This window comes from Limanda limanda, chromosome 15 (genome assembly GCF_963576545.1).
Source record: "Limanda limanda chromosome 15, fLimLim1.1, whole genome shotgun sequence".
NCBI classification, from domain to species: Eukaryota; Metazoa; Chordata; class Actinopteri; order Pleuronectiformes; family Pleuronectidae; genus Limanda; species Limanda limanda.
Window position 1 is genome coordinate 25,177,411 of NC_083650.1, and position 16,530 is coordinate 25,193,940.

Genomic DNA, 16,530 nt, shown 5'->3' on the forward strand with positions numbered 1-16,530 from the left:
AGGAGCCTCCATCACAAGTCCAGTGTTTAATGCATCTGACTGAGTTCACATGTGAAACCACACCTTTTATTTACTTCAGTTATTGTTAGGATTTCGAATTTTTAACTATAGTCTGTGCTGACAGAATCATTTCAAATTATTTTTGTACTCTTAACATAAAAGATATGAGTAGTTTTAGCTAGATAGGATATAAGGCCTTGGTGCAAATGATTTAATAATAACCTTTTCCTTCCTAGCGTTTAATCTACAAATTAAGAACGAATGTTTCACTTGTTCTCATTTCTCGTTCTGTATTAAAGCGTAGATTTCGAACAGCTGTCTGATAAGTTCTGGAGGTCGGACAGAGCGACTCTGTTCATTTTGTGAAATTGTTTGGGTTCAGTTTGTTGCGAATGTTTACACAGTCAGGTTTGTTTGTTTTTTTTGTTTTTTTAACAATCTGTTTATTGAATTTTGTACATAATTAACAAACAAACAATACTGTTCCATCAATAACAATTACAGATGTAATTTCAACATACCACAGAACAGATACCAACCCCCCACCCCCCTCCCTCCGGCACCTAGCCCCAACAGATGAGCACATATAGTTGAAAAATAAAGAATTGAAAAGAATAGATGACATACATCATAATAATACTAATAATAATAACAATATAATAGTAATACTAAAAATAAATGAATGAATAAATAAATAGATACACATGATCAATACCAAAAAAAAAAAAATTAAAAAAAAAAAATTAAGAAAAAAAGATAAAAGAAATAAAAGAACAGTCAGGATTGTTTTGATATAGCTGAAACATAATATTCTTTGCTTTGCTGGACAACAGTTTTGCCCCTCATTGCATCTGTGGTTCAAGGCCTTTCATGAAGAAAACAGGTTGCCGAGCAACTACAGCGTCATAGGGAGTGTCTTCCTGTTCACTTCCGTATTCTAAAAGCCAGGAGGATGGATTACGCCTGCGCACTTCCGAGGAGGAGGAACGAAGATCTACTGTTATAAAATACACAGGCGCAGGATGTTCATGGCGCTCTGATACAACTAATGTACTGGAAGCCCATTGCTTTGCTGTAACCTGTTCATTGTTTCCTAAATAAATACTTTGATTGAACAACTGAGTTCGGACCTTCTTCTCTTAAAGGATAAACGAACACACTTCGACATTACACCTTGAATCTTCAGCCAGAGCCAGAAACTCACTTTGTGTTTTGCTTGTTACCGACTTCCACGACAACAAGCTCAGTTACTGCAAAGGTTTCCACTTTCCATCTGCCCCCCCGATGTGTGAAGCTTCCCACCCGGGCCTGAAACCCGACTGGATGTCAAACCTCCACAGAACAGTAGATTACACCTGAAGGACGAGGGCGGAGTCATCTCTCCCAGTCCCTCCTCCACCTGGGCATGTGTTGGGTTTGACATTCACCAGTAATGATGGGAGTTTCTCTCCCCCCCCCCCCCCTCTTCTAGGGTTAGGGTTCCTCTTCCTCCCCCCCCCCCCCCCTGCGCCGCGGCCTTATGAAATCCAGCAGCACGGCTTTTCTCCCCCTGCAGATACAGTACAAATCATCATTGGTTTTATCTCAGCTGGGGATGTCGATTTATCTAAATGAGCTTAGTCCCTCCAGCTGTCTGTCAGAGTTACTTCTCCCTCTCCGACACCCCCCCCCCACCCCACCCGACTCCCTCCTTTATTCTCATCTTCCTCCTCTCTCCTCCCGTCTCGCTGCTCCTCTCTTCCTCCTCCTCCTGTCTTGCTGCTCCTCTTCCTCTTCTCTTCCTCCTCCTCCCGTCTCGCTGCTCCTCTCTTCCTCCTCTCTTCCTCCTCCTCCTGTCTCGCTGCTCCTCTTCCTCCTCTCTTCCTCCTCCTCCTCCTCCCATTCGGCGAGGTTTAGATCCTTGTCTCCGTCCTTTGTTCTCTCCAGAGGGGGGGGAGGGAGGGGGGGGGGCAAGTAATGGGATTGGTACCCTGGTACTGGGCACCAGTTTTGTTCGAAGCCTGTCTTACTGGCCAAAAGACAAGTGTGTGTGTGTGTGTGTGTGTGTGTGTGTGTGTGTGTGTGTGTGTGTGTGTGTGTGTGTGTTGTTCCGAGTCCCTTTAGTGTGCAGTGGAATGTACTTAATCTGCCTGCCATCATAATGCAAATGAAGTTCCCTGGTCCCAGCAGGGAGATACTGTGTGTGTGTGTGTGTGTGTGTGTGTGTGTGTGTGTGTGTGTGTGTGTGTGTGTGTGTGTGTGTGTGTGTGTGTGTGTGTGTGTGTCTTGTGGAATAGGCCCTCGACAGAGGACACTGGAAAGCTCTGGAGGGAGCATCAAAGAACGGGCAAAGGCTTCTGTCACACTAACACAATGGCTCAGGACCAGGTCACACACACACACACACACACACACACACACACACACACACACACACACACACACACACACACACACACACACACACAGAAAGGCCCATTGGGGCAGACTGAGATTTGATACCATGCAGGTGAAGTGAGGAAGTGACTTTGTGTTTTTCTCTCTTTCTGCTTCTGTCTTGTTGGTGAATGGTTTTTGAAATGAGTTTGTTTAAGTTGCAAAAATACAAAACTAAATTCTTAAAAATTAGAGACATTAGAGGAAAAACAAGTTGCCTAAAAACTTTTATATTGGACAATGAAATCTTACTGATTCTGGTAATTTCCTCAGTTCAGCTCAGACTCCATCTTCATCTGGAGAAACGTCTGAAATCAAAATTGTATTTGTAGATAAATATTTTTTGCCTATTTAGTAAATTTAGTAAATGTGCACAGATTATTTTCATAGTAAACTTAAGTTATTTTATGATGCATTTTAATTGCAGCACAAATTAGCTTCACTTTTATATTAAAATCATTACATTAAATAGATCACATGATACAGGGTGAATTATTACTGTATAACTGAACATTTATAAAACAAATCTGTGTCAGTAATGACCCTACAAATTCTCCTTAAAGCTTCAGGTAACTGACATCAATTACAATGACACCCTAACCCAATTACATTAATATTCATTAGTTAAGTCAAACACATACACAGACCATTCAAAAGCCAATGACTCCAATTCTAAATGGTTATTAATTAAATGGTGAACTGTATAATCACAAGCTCACAGATCTGCAGTGAAACAAAGGATTTTAACGTATGATAGAAAGTCATAGTCAGTAAATAAATGTCACATTAACAATGTTCCCTCATTAGTTTGACCCCTCATCTTATTATTATGCATCTGAATAATGTAAAGTAAAAAAACATTTTCTTGTTCATTTAACTCCTTGTCTCCCCCCAAACCACATTCTTAACATCAAGGTCAACATAGGTTTTATTGTCCCAAAGGGAAATGACTTTAGCAGCGATGCTATGATGTTCATCTCCTCATGATAACCAGAAATTTATGTTTTGGGTAAAACTGAACAAAAGAGAAGGAGAATACACAACGGACTTTTCCAGACGCTTAAGACATCGTGATAAATTATGCTAGAGGAAAACTAATGGTGAAGATATTCCTTCGACTTTGTTGCGGTTAAATACAACTTTGTTACTAAAATACTAAATGAATCCTCTATTGTGTAATTACTGTGTTTTAAACAGTTTATTACATGAAGAGGACGACACTGAAAAACACCAGAAAACCAGGTCGACTTGCAGTAAAAGAGCATTTCACCAGAAATGATAGGAAATGTAAACAGTGGAATATAAATTAATACAATTACTAAATTATTATACTTTAATTAGTTTATTTGTCTCAATCGAGAGCATAAAGAGAAAAGTGTCACAGAGGTAGAACTGCTGCTGCAGGTGAGACACACTGATATTAAAATACACTAGAGGATCATAAAGTCATGTTAAGGTTTTAAAGGAAGTAGGACTTTGGTTGCAATTGCAAAAAATACATGTGCTCATTAAACATTAAAAGATTTTATGATTTTAAATGTGATTGGTGTCAATTCTTAGTATTGTAGTTGATATAACTAACTTTTGTAATTCTCTTAGAGTTTCCTCTGTTTAATCAAATCTCCTCTAATTCATTTCCCCACTTACATTAAATGACATTTGCATAGACTCAATATCTATCGTACTTTACTCTTTCGAGTTTTCTCAACTCAAATATGAAGACGTTCACAAAACTTTTACTTTAAAACGTTGCCTCTGGTCTAACTTTGAGTTTTCTACGTTTCCTTCACGCTTGAACTGTGGATGTGAATCCTCGTCTCAGTGCTGTGACAGTCAAAGGTAAAATAATATGGCCAAAGCTATTAATAGCCCGACAGTTAATTAGATTCAAAGATTAATTAAGGGCTTATCTAATCCATCAGACGGCTAAAGATAACCATCTAATTAACAATGTGAGTGAGGAACAGCAAAGTTCGTCAAACAAAGAACTGCTCGTCTTCTGTCCCCGTCCATTGTTCCCTCTCATCCCTCTCTCTCTCATTCCGTGTCCCTTCCTCTCTCGTCTTCCTTTGCTTCCCACTCACACACTCTGCATCGCCCGCCCCCCCGCCCGCCCCTGATGTTTATTGATTGGCAGAGTTCATACAAGAGCATCACTTAATGTGCTTGCTTTCATGTCCTGCCTTTGTTGCCGGGGCCGCGGAGCAGAATATTGCAAATTGATCCGTCTCTCCCTGCCACCTTTTGTCAGGGTTTGTGAAGTGAACTCCTACATTACATTATCCCTCTTCCCCCCCCCCCACCCCGAGTGTCCCTCTCTCCTCCCGTCTCTGTCTCCTCATCCGATGGACGGTGGACTCTCATCCCGGCTAAACTCCGGCTGCAGAGCTGATTAGCCGCCGTGCGCCTGACCGGCTGCATTGATGAACTCCTTGAGGTTTGATGATGCAGCCAATAAACGGACACTTTTGATTTTCTGACCTCTGACCTTATTTGTACAACAACCCATCACACCCCCCCTGTCATCCCCCTCTTCCTGCTCATCACTCCTTCATGCCTCCTTCGCTCCATTGTCCTCCTCAGGTGATGGCTTGAGAATGAGGTCATGCTTGTGTGGACGTAAACAAGGACACGCGTCTTCAAGGACGGTTCATCCTTGTAATTACTTGGTGCAGGATTTTTCCTTCTCACACAGATTGAGTTTTACTTTTATATGACGAAATATTAAAGAAGAATTAAGATAACTGGTCTAAACTTGCTGCACATCTTGGAAGAAGTTTCTTTTGAAAAGTCGAAGCTCTGGGATGGAAAACTTCCGTGCAACTTCTGATGCTCTGTCCCTTCAGGCGGTGGAAATAAGTGGACTCCAAGACAGGCATCCGATAATAAGCTTTCCTCTCACTTCGCTCCGGCCCTGGACAACTTGGCAGGAAGTTGGAACCAAGACGAAACGCCGGCACACCGACGTGCCTGAAGTCTGACTTCACTTCACCGTCCTCCCGAGCCGCTCAGCCGTGATTCCCCGAGTCGGCGTCTCTGACAGTGGGATTGGCTGCTGGTGAATTCCCCCCCAGCTGAACGCAGAGAGCCTGTAATTAAGACTGGATGCTCAGGACCACCAGGACCACCACCACCACCAGCACCGACAGGACCACCAGGACCACCAGGACCAGCAGGACCACCAGGACCACCAGGAACACCACCACCTCCCAGAGCTCCTGTTGTCATGCAGAAAAGACGTCAGGGGAAGAGGCTGCAAATGTGCGTAGTTGTGTTGGTAGGGGACTAGGGGGGGGTCTGGGGTGGGGTGGGGGGGTGGGCTGTGCTGTGCAGGGGGTTGTTTTCAACTGTGTGGAGGAGGAGGGGGGGGGGTCGGAGAGGAGGGCGATATGGGGCCGGGGGACTGCGGCACAATCATCTTGATTTCTTATGCTGAACGATTACATGCCATGCTAATTGCTAGCAGAGGGATCTTTAATAAATATTTCATTCAGTGCAGCATCATTACTGCCTAATGTCGTTATTAATCTCCGCCGGTAATTTCCACTCGGGAGAAGCGTCTTTGTGAGAGAGAAAGCAGTGTTTCTGCACCGGGAGAGAGAGAGAGAGATGGAGGGAGGGATGGAGAGAGAGATGGAGGGAGAGATGGAGGGAGAGATGGAGGGAGAGATGGAGGGAGACTCGGGGAGTGAAGCTGGAGCGAAGCCATCAGCCCGGAGTCGAGTGTGTGTGGAGAGAGAGAGAGAGAGAGAGAGAGAGAGAGAGGTGAGAGGAATGAACTGTCCAGGAAGAGAAGGAACAATAATAAAGAGCAAGAGACTGAGGGAAGTAAGGACGAGTGAAACAGGAATAATGGGAGAGGAAAAGAGACAATGGGAAGTTAAGTGAACGGCACTGAACGGATAAAGTGGGAGCCGGCACGGATGCATGTCATTTCCTGAGAGGCCTTTCCATCAGTGAGATCATAGCTACTAATTTGATTTGTCCATGGAAAGGGGGGGGGGGGGGGGGCGGTCGGGGGGGTATAACTGCCTCTGTAGAGAAAGATTTACTTAGGGCTAAATGGCCGGAGCTGCTGCTGCTGCTGTGTCCGACACGAGGAGCAATCAGGACTTCACGTGTCCGTCTCGCTCCAGAACTTCATCTGCAAACTGGAGAATCTGGAGAATCTGGAGAATCTGGAGAATCTGGAGAATCTGGAGAATCTGGAGAAAAACCTTCAAAAGGAATCGTTTTACATATCTGACATAGAAGTGTTTTTATTGTCCTAACACTCATCAAAAGATCCTAAATGGTGGAATGAGCTCCCCATCGACATCCGGACATCGGAAAGTTTACAAGCTTCCACCGCAAACTAAAAACACACCTCTTCCGACTATACCTTGAATAAAAAATTTAAATAAAAATAAAAAAATTACTAACAATTTTTGAAACTAACAATTTACTTTTAGCACTTTGTAGTCTTGCTTTATTTTTGAAGAAATTGTACTTTCCTCGATTCTTGTTGTTCTGGGTTTGTTCCCTCGGGGTTGATGCACTTATTGTGAGTCGCTTTGAATAAAAGCGTCAGCTAAATGAATCGAGTGTAATGTACATGACAAGTAGGATTTTAAAATAATTCTTAAAATGCTTCTATCAACATTTGATTATGAAGATAATCAGAAAGAAGAACTCCAGATTGACGCTGGACTCAGTTTCTGTTTCCTGCAGCGATCTGTCATCCTGCCGTCGGGCTTCAGGATCTGTTGCTTGTTAGTAAAAAATTACTAAAAATTTTTTAAACTAACAATTTAGTAGCACTTAAATGGCACTTACTCATAGCATTTTGTAGTCTTGCTTTATTTTTAAAGAAATTGTACTTTCTTGATCCTTGTTGTTCTTGGTTTGTTCCCTCAGGGTTGATGCACTTATTGTGAGTCGCTTTGAATAAAAGTTTTAGCTAAATGTAATGTAAAAAATTTGAAAACATGTGTAATTGGCGTTAACCATAAATACTGAGATGACTGAGGAGCAATCACGACTTCACATTTCTGTCTCGCTCCAGAACTTCATCTGCAAACCGGGACAATGTGGAGAATATGTTTTGGGGGAAAATCCTTCAGCAGGAATAGTTTTACATATCTGACATAGAAGTGTGTTTATTATAAAAATTAGAAAACATGTGCAATTGGCGTTAACTATAAATACTGAGATGACTGAGCTGCACCAAATACAATTTCATTTCAGCAACATTCAATAAAAATACATCTGAACTGAAACAGCTCAGGGACAATATGTATAAACGCTTCCTCTCCATAAATCCACGTGCAGAGAAACCAACAATGCAGAACGCCGTCCTCGAAGGCAACACGCCGCTGACATCACACCCTGGGTGATGTGCACGGGCGCGTTCCGTGTTGTGCAAGCGTCTCTCTCTTCATGCAGCTTAAGACATTAAGGAGGCATGGAGATGGAGCTAAGCCTCCGGCGGAGAGCAAACAGCATTAGCCACCGAGCAGACATTGCATTTCGCTCATTCCAATATCCACGCGTGCCCGCGGCCGTTAGCTAACCGCTATCAGCCGGGCTTATTCACAGACACATTCTCCACAGCTCCACCGCTTTCTCCTGCAGAATTCAATCTTTGGTAATAAGTGAATTTGAGATGGAGCATAAGCACAAACGGGAAGGGAAAAAAAAAAAAAAAAAAAAAAAAAAGCAAATCCAAATCCATGTTGGTTTTATCTAACAATGTATTTCATGGCCATGTTCCAAAAACTTTTTATGAGAATGAGTTATGAATGAGCAGCAGAAAAATGATTATACGCTCGGCATGATGTTTCAATAACACATTCATCACATGTGGCCAGAGAGGCTGACAGTCGGGTGGGATGGAGGGAAGGATTGAAAGAGAAGAAGGGGGGGGGGGGGTTATTGACTTACAATGAAAAATAGTAGAGAGCATCTTGTTCATTCTGTTTTCTGACCTCAGCGACGCACCTGATACGTTGTGTGACCGGGTCCTGCACGAGTAAATACATATATAAATAAATAAAAACACAAGGGAAAGTTCTCAAAACCCTAACCCAACATATATAAATACATATATATATATAAGTATAAACACAAGCCACTTGTGTAGTTGCTGTCTCACGTGAAGTTTCTCCTCGATGACGCACACACGTGAAAAAACTAAACACAATTCTGTCGAGGCCGGGAAAATAAAAACGCTTTGGTTAAAAACCATCTCTCCACCGACGACTCCCTCACTTCAATCCTCCTTTTACTCCCTTACACACACACACACACACACACACACACACACACACACACACACACACAAGCACTGGCATTGCCCCCACAGAAATGGAGTTGTGTGTACCATCCAATTATCTGTCAGGGGTGAATAATGGCCCCAATAATATATTCACACTGCCGCTGCCGATCAATTTTTAATCAAGCTGAGAAATATGGAGGAAGTGGAGCTAAAATGACCGACTAGGACCCCCCCCACACCCCCCCGAGCCCGAGCAGACGAGTCCCTAATTCTGCACCAATCAAATTACTTAGTCCCCAGACCCCCCCCCATCAGCCCCACCAGCAGTAATGGTGCCTCCCAGTGCGGGACCACCTAATCGTTACTACTGGTTTGTTCTTTCATAAGAGCAAAGGTCAGAGGTCAGGGGCCTTATTAAAGAAATGTCCTCTGATGATAAAGTGATCAGCTGTTACAAGCTCCATGGGATTGTTTTAATCCTCAACTGGGGGTTTTATATCGAGAAGCCATTTTGTCCCTTTGGACAAAACAAGGGAACAGGATTCGACTTGTGTGTTTGGGAACAACATTGTGATAATATAAAGTAAATCCTTTAAACTTAAGTTATGAATTATTAAGTTTATAAACAGAAAGGTAGTGGAGATAGTAAACGAGCTAGAGGATTAGTAGCCTAACGCTTAGTCTCCTGTTTGCTCTGTTTTGGTCTCCACCGACTCCCGAAGACAAAACAAGGGAACAGGATTCTATTTGTGTGTTTGGGAACAACAGCGTGATAATATAAGGTAAATGCTTTAAACTTTTTGGTATTAATTATTCACTTAATAAACAGAAAGGTAGTGGAGATAGTAAACGAGCTAGAGGATTAGTAGCCTAACGCTAAGTCTCCTGTTTGCTCTGTTTTGGTCTCCACCGACTCCTGGGAGCAATAACTGCTACTGGGAAGCGAACGTGAGATTTAACAGTGGTTCCAGTTTTGATATTTAAAAATTAAAACCTCTTCAATATGCTCAATACAAATGCATTCACTATCCAGCTCAGTATCTTCATTCAATCATAAATATAATACTCATTTGTAGAATTCATGTAATGTGTGTAAATCTGTACATTTCCACACACACACACACATATCGACCTCTCGTGCCCTCCGGCCTATAGAGGGCGCTCCTGTGCACCTGCGACGGGTCACTGGCGCCGAGGGCAATCAGCAATGAAAGCTTTTCCCATTTGTAATAAACTGCAGCGTCTCCGCAGAGCGATCCCAGGGAGACTCCTCCTCCGTCCTCAGCGCTCACTATAACAACAGGCTCTGTAAAACAAATGAGCAGGGAGGTAATTGCAGACAAACAAAAATTACATTTCCAATAAAGGTTTGTGTCTCTTTGGGCTCCCAGAAGCCCCTAGCCCTCCTCAACTGTTTAACAGCCTTAATATCCCCTCTCATCAGCTTCCTGTTGAGAAGCCGCCAGAGAGAAGTTACCAGCGCACACACACAGAGCTCATCTAATGTGCACAGGTTCAGGGTTTAGTGGTTAAAGCGCTTTTACACCATTAAAAGGGGAAAGCGATGCTGGGGTTAGATGGATGAGAGCATTAGACCGAACACAGACGGTTTACATGGACCATACTTTACACCTGAAGACATTCATGGCACCGCACTAAAGGTTTCATAATAAGAAGATGTAATAATGAGCCGGAAAAACAGATTTACTATGCAATCAAAGAACCTCGGGCAGGTTTCAGGTCGGGAAACAAAGAGAGAGGCGCTCGCTGAAAGGACAATTATTTGATTTAATCAAAAATTTTAAATATAAGATGTGAACGTCAAAGTGTTTTAAAGGTGTTGTGGATGAATTGACACCATAAACAAACAAAAGGCTTTTTACTTTTCCCCTAATGATGAAGTGAAGTAGGTGCTTTCTTTAATGTTCCAGGATGAAAGTGTCGTGTCAGCGTCTCTCAGGCGTTTCAGGAGAAGCTCACAAAGCAGCTGTTGATTCTGTTTGTCGGCTTTTTACATGATTTTACAGATTTACTGTCCTTTGACTCAAACTAATGTTACCCAAACTTCCACCAGGAAACAAATCCCCTTCGCCTCTTTGGAAGCTTTGTTGTGTTGTGTTGCTTTAAAACTCACAAACTAACAACCAGCAGCTCTTGAAATCATTTCTAAACAGTTTGACCAGAGTTTCTAATTGTAGTGAAAAACGGAAAGATATGAAATTTAAAATGCATTGATTTAAATCCAGAGAAAAGCCAATGCTTGAACAGCTGGAGCCTTAATGTCTGATAAATAATAAACTGATATCTAAGTAATGTTGATGGATAATAGTTGATTGTTTTAGGGAAACACTGTGATGACTGGATTCTAATCCACAGATAAAGAGGAGAGGACTTTCCCGAGGCCGAGGTACAGAATCATCAGGTGGAACTACAAAATAATAATAACGCACAACCCAGTGTGCTTTTACTCTAAATCACACACACACACACACACACATCTTTGAACACTCTTACAGTTTATCATCATACACAGAAACATTCGTGCCACACACACACACACACACACACACACACACACACACACACACACACAGAGTGAATTCCACTGAGTGCAGCAGCAGCCGAGTCCCTGCAGCTGAGATCCAATCACACGGGTTATCTGATGCTGAACCTGACATGAGAACAAACTGCAGGTCCCTGCTCAGCTTCCTCTTATCAAACCTGCAAACACTGAACTCTGCGGCCTGGCCGGCCCCTCACAGTGGGGGGGGGGGTGGTGGGGGGGGGATTGATTACAGCCCGGGGCCCAAACAGCAGCACGTCCGCAGCTCGGCTCGTTCCATTACGAGCCGGCTGAGGCGGCTGTTAGCAGCAGATTGTGGATCAGATCCTCAGATACGATCTGATGTTGTAACGCTGCTGGGTTGAAGGAGAGGTGGTGTAATGTGAGCTCAGTGGCAGAGGTCAGGGGTCAGGGGTCACGTGACCTCAGCGGTGACTACAGAGTCGCGGTCGGAGCCTTAACGAGAGGTCGCAGGAGTTCGGATCGGTTTGACATACTTGACTCAGAATGGATGTGTTGACTGTAGAGAATGAGGAACAGAGAACAGGAAACATGTTGTTACTCTGCAGAGGTCACGTTTATTATTTATTGTTTGCTCAGTTATTAGCAGGATAAAGATGAAACTACTGATTCTATTTCCACCAGACCTGGCAGAAGAAACCTGGGTTTGGGAGGAAACCATTTAACTGTCGATCCAGAGGCTGATCCAAGAACCTGTCCACACGTTCTTTAATATCACACCAGGGGACACGGCTCAACGTTTTCAGAATCACTCAGGAAATAACGCACCGATCATAATTTTCCACTCATAAGAACTATATGACAAATAAATCATTTAGCTTATCAGACCACTTCCTTTTCTCTTTTATATTTATACAATAAAGAACTTATATGGATTGTATGATAGTACATAGTTTTAAAAGGTTGTGTACATGTGTGTGTACTTGCAGTGTGTGCATCTGTGCACATATCAGCCTGTGTGATATCATTCTGAATAAATCCACGAGAGACAGATAAACAGTCAGAGAGTCTTTGTGTGTGTGAGAGACGAAAGGTTTGAGGGCATTCCTGTCTCCTGTACGACTGAGGGTCCTCTGTGGCTTCCTGCAAACTTTAACACGAAGACGGGTTTGATGTAAACACCTGGGGGGGGGGGGGGGGGGGGGGCGGCGAGCTGCTGGAACAGCGACGTTTAACCAACAACCTCCACCGGTCGTTCTCTCTCTCTCTCTCTCTCGTCACTTTGCCTCAATCAATCCTCTGTGGCGGAAGAATCTGGGAATCGGAGATACACAAAACAAACACACCCTTTTTCCTCATCATCAAAAAAGTGTGTGTGTGTCTGTGTGTGTGTGTGTCTGTGTGTGTGTGTGTGTGTGTGTGTGTGTGTGTGTGTGCATATACACAGTTCCCCATCTAATAAACAAACACACTTTCATGTTAAGACTTCCCTCAAGGCGTTTCTTCTCCCTAATTAGACTTGTCGAAACTTGGTTTGCACTAAGAGACAGGAAATTAAAAATGTTACTTGACTGATGTTTTCAAACTAAAACAAAAAGGTTCATAAAAGATCATCATAACTTCAGAGAAACAGATCGTTTTCATCATAATCTGTATAAAGATTAATTTGTGCTTGTGACGCTTATGGCTGTTTTTTGCCTTTTAGGAGTAAAACGAGTCATGTTTGCTAAATTGGTATCAAGCTGGTCTACAATATATGTATAATATACAAATTCTTCAGCTAGCATTACATTTGTTTTATAGATTATATGAAGAAGTTGTGAAGATGGTACAGTTGTGTGGTGTCATAAGTACTTCTGCTGTTTATGTTAGTTTAGTTTTATTAATTAATTCAACTCGTGGTTACATTTCTTAGTAAAAAAAAGACAACAAAAGAATATAAATCATCATAATTAATCCCAAAAATATAAATTAGAATTAATAAATAAATGTAATGTATTAAATGTGTATGTTAGTGCAACTAAAGGAAACATTGGCAGCTACATCTCTAGTTTTGGTTCGTCACCTTCTGTGGATAAAAAAAATAATATTCCTGAAAAATTAATTTACACTCGAGCTAAAAGGATAAATCTGTTTATTGTTAATATTCTGCTCAACGCAGGCGGCTTTATTCAGACTTAACATCTCTTCCTGTTTCCCGTCTCCGTCTCATCACCCACCACCACCACAAGGCTCCTTTCTATAACCTACATATACAATAAACATTCATAATTCATTTGAATGATATTTTGCTGCCGAAAGTCAAATTCAAACAACTTTCTTTGCTCCATGAAAAGATAACTCCTCCCACCTGAAGTGGAAACTGTGACCCACATTGTTTCTGCATGTGGTCACATCGGGCGCACGCTAATTGCAAAGTGCGATGAGTCGGCCACATGCGTCTCCGTGTGTTCCCCCCCCCCCACAGGCCCCTCCCTCCTCGGCTCTGATGTGTTTTCCATGTTAACACTTTGCAGAGCCTCAGGTACATCATGTGGCTTCCCGCCATACACAGCCCTACCAAGCCCATTTAGAATGTTTTTATGGGATAACATCGTTTTTATTTTTCAATTAAATTTTTATACTTTTGTGTTTTTTCCGCCCCCTCCCCCCCCTTTCTCCTTTTAAGAGATGCTATTTTTCCTCATTCGATTTCCTCATGTTCCGGTTTCCCTGTTCTGTTCTTGTCCTGAAGAAAAGCTGCTCACTCTGCTGTGGTCACAAACTGGAGAAGAGAAGAAGAAGATTTACTCACATTCACCATCGAGTGTTTTCAATTATCAACACATTTTACAACTAAAACATATTCCAGATTACCAAAGATCTTTTTTCCAGAGTTTGGAGCGTGATCATGGATTTGTGATAATTATGTCACACAAACCACCACGTCTGCATGAGGCTTTATTTCTTTACTTCTGCATCTAGAAATCATTTTTAAAAGTACTTTAACTGCACAATGCAACACTTCTCAACTCTTCATTTGGTGTCATCATCAAATATAAACTGAATTAATCCGATACTTCAATGACTAAATACCTGCAGGACTTTGTGTTTAGTGCTAATTGTGCCAACAAAGATGATTTTACGTGCTAAACTCTGTTAGCATTGCCATTGAAAGCAAGTCACCATATTAGCATTTTTGCACAAAGCACTAAACCAACGTGGGTTGTAGGATATTAAGCAGTTTCCAGAGTTTGCATTTCACAGAATGCAGCAGAAGTGTTTCTGGGTCGGACATGTTGTCAGAACGTTCGGGTGAGGGGTCGCACCTCAGTGACACGTGAAGGAGACACGCCCACTCGCTAACCACGAGTTCTCTGGCTGTATTCTGCACTTTCTGGACTGCTCACCAGGGGGCAGGGAGGGAAAGTTCCAGCTGCCTCCCATAGCCGCTCTAGACCAGAGTCCGAGCTCCGGACCGGAGTCCGAGCTCCAGACCAGAGTCCGAGCTCCAGATCGGAGTCCGAACTCCAGACCGGAGTCCGAGCTCCAGACCGGAGTCCGAGCTCCAGACCGGAGTCCGAGCTCCAGACCGGAATCCGAGCTCCAGACCGGAGTCCGAGCTCCAGACCGGAGTCCGAACTCCAGACCGGAGTCCGAACTCCAGACCAGAGTCCAAGCTCCAAACCAGAGTGCGAGCTCCAGACCAGAGCTCCAGACCAGAGTCCGAGCTCCAGACCAGAATCCGAACTCCAGACCAGAGCTCCAGACCAGAGTCTGAGCTCCAGACCAGAGTCTGAGCTCCAGACCAGAGTCCGAGCTCCAGTGCAGCAGGAGCAGATGCTTCTCTGGAGCAGTTCTCAGAAGCTCCGCCCACCAGCAGGACACGTAGAGACACACACACAGGCTGAATATCAACAGAGAATCCAGGAAAGACAAAGCAGATTGAAAGGTGAGTTCAAAGAGTCCGACTCAGACACATGACCTGTTAACAACAAAGATAAAGACACACATGAAACATATCTCAACAATCATCAGCTCTCCACCAAACTCCGAGAGCAGAAATCAATCCCAGCTCCTCAGAGTGGAGACGGTGGATCCTCCTCTCATCTCGATCCCTCTCATCACCCGGAGCACAGATCTGAATCCTGATTCCACTGGTTCTGCTGATGAGGAGAACCCAAAGCTTTGAAGCCTCGGTTGGGCCGGGCTCCTTCACACCGCCCGGCCAAAGTGATGCCAGATCACATCTGACACCCCCGAGCCGGAGACATTGATCCCCTGTTATGGTCATTGATCGGGGGGGCCGGGGGTCTGAACGTGTGCTCGGGCCGAGCTGGAGGGAAGGGTCAGGAGGAAGACGTGAGTCCGGCTCAGGTCTTTTGTCACGGGAATCGATGTTCTCTCACCATGGGGGGGGGGGGGATTAGTCCATCAGGTCATGTGAGGAGCGGACGTTATTAGGTTTGTATGTACGTCCTCCAACATGTCCTTCTAATCTGCGTTTGTCCTTCTTTCATTTGAATGTAACTTATTTGTGTGTAAAGTTGCTTGTTGGTTTTCCTGGAAATAAAAGGCCAAATAAAACTCTCTATGCATCTATATCTCTTAAAAACACAGGCACAGGTCGCTGGGAAACCAAGTTGAGAGATATTTTGGCCTAGGTTGTGGATAGTGGGTACAAGTGGAGATGTGTGCATCCACCAAACAGTTCACTTAGCTTCGCTTCAAGACTGGAAATAGTTGATGTCACTCACAACTGACCAGCACATGTTAGCTTAACTTTAACGTGGCTGCTCGATGTCTCTAGATAATAATGTTCACTGAGCTTAAAGACTGGAAATTACAAGAAGGATCAGTACAAAAGGAACAAGATCTACCTCCAACTAACATTTCGTTTAATCAGCTCAGAAACCAACATGTAACCAGCTGCTTTTCTCACACATGGAGACAGAAGAGAAGAAAGAAACGCAACACAAAGAAATCACCAGAGAACCAGAAGTGAGAGCCGAGCTGGATCCAGAGCAAAGTGCAGAGAGAACAGAGGGAACGAGTCGAGAGCAGAGAGAACAGAGGGAACGAGTCGAGAGCAGAGAGAACAGAGGGAACGAGTCGAGAGCCGAGGAGCTGAGAGCTGACGGCAGAACCCGAGCAGCCGGGAACACACCGGTGCTAAAGGGCCCAGGACAAGTGATGCCATGTCCCCCTGAAACCGCCGAGGCTGCTGGGTAATGAATAAATAAACAGCGCCTCCAACCATCCAGCCTCTTCCTCTTCCTGCTCGGCACGTCTGGCAGCCAACACACACACACACACACACACACACACACACATGCAGATGCAGACACACACACAC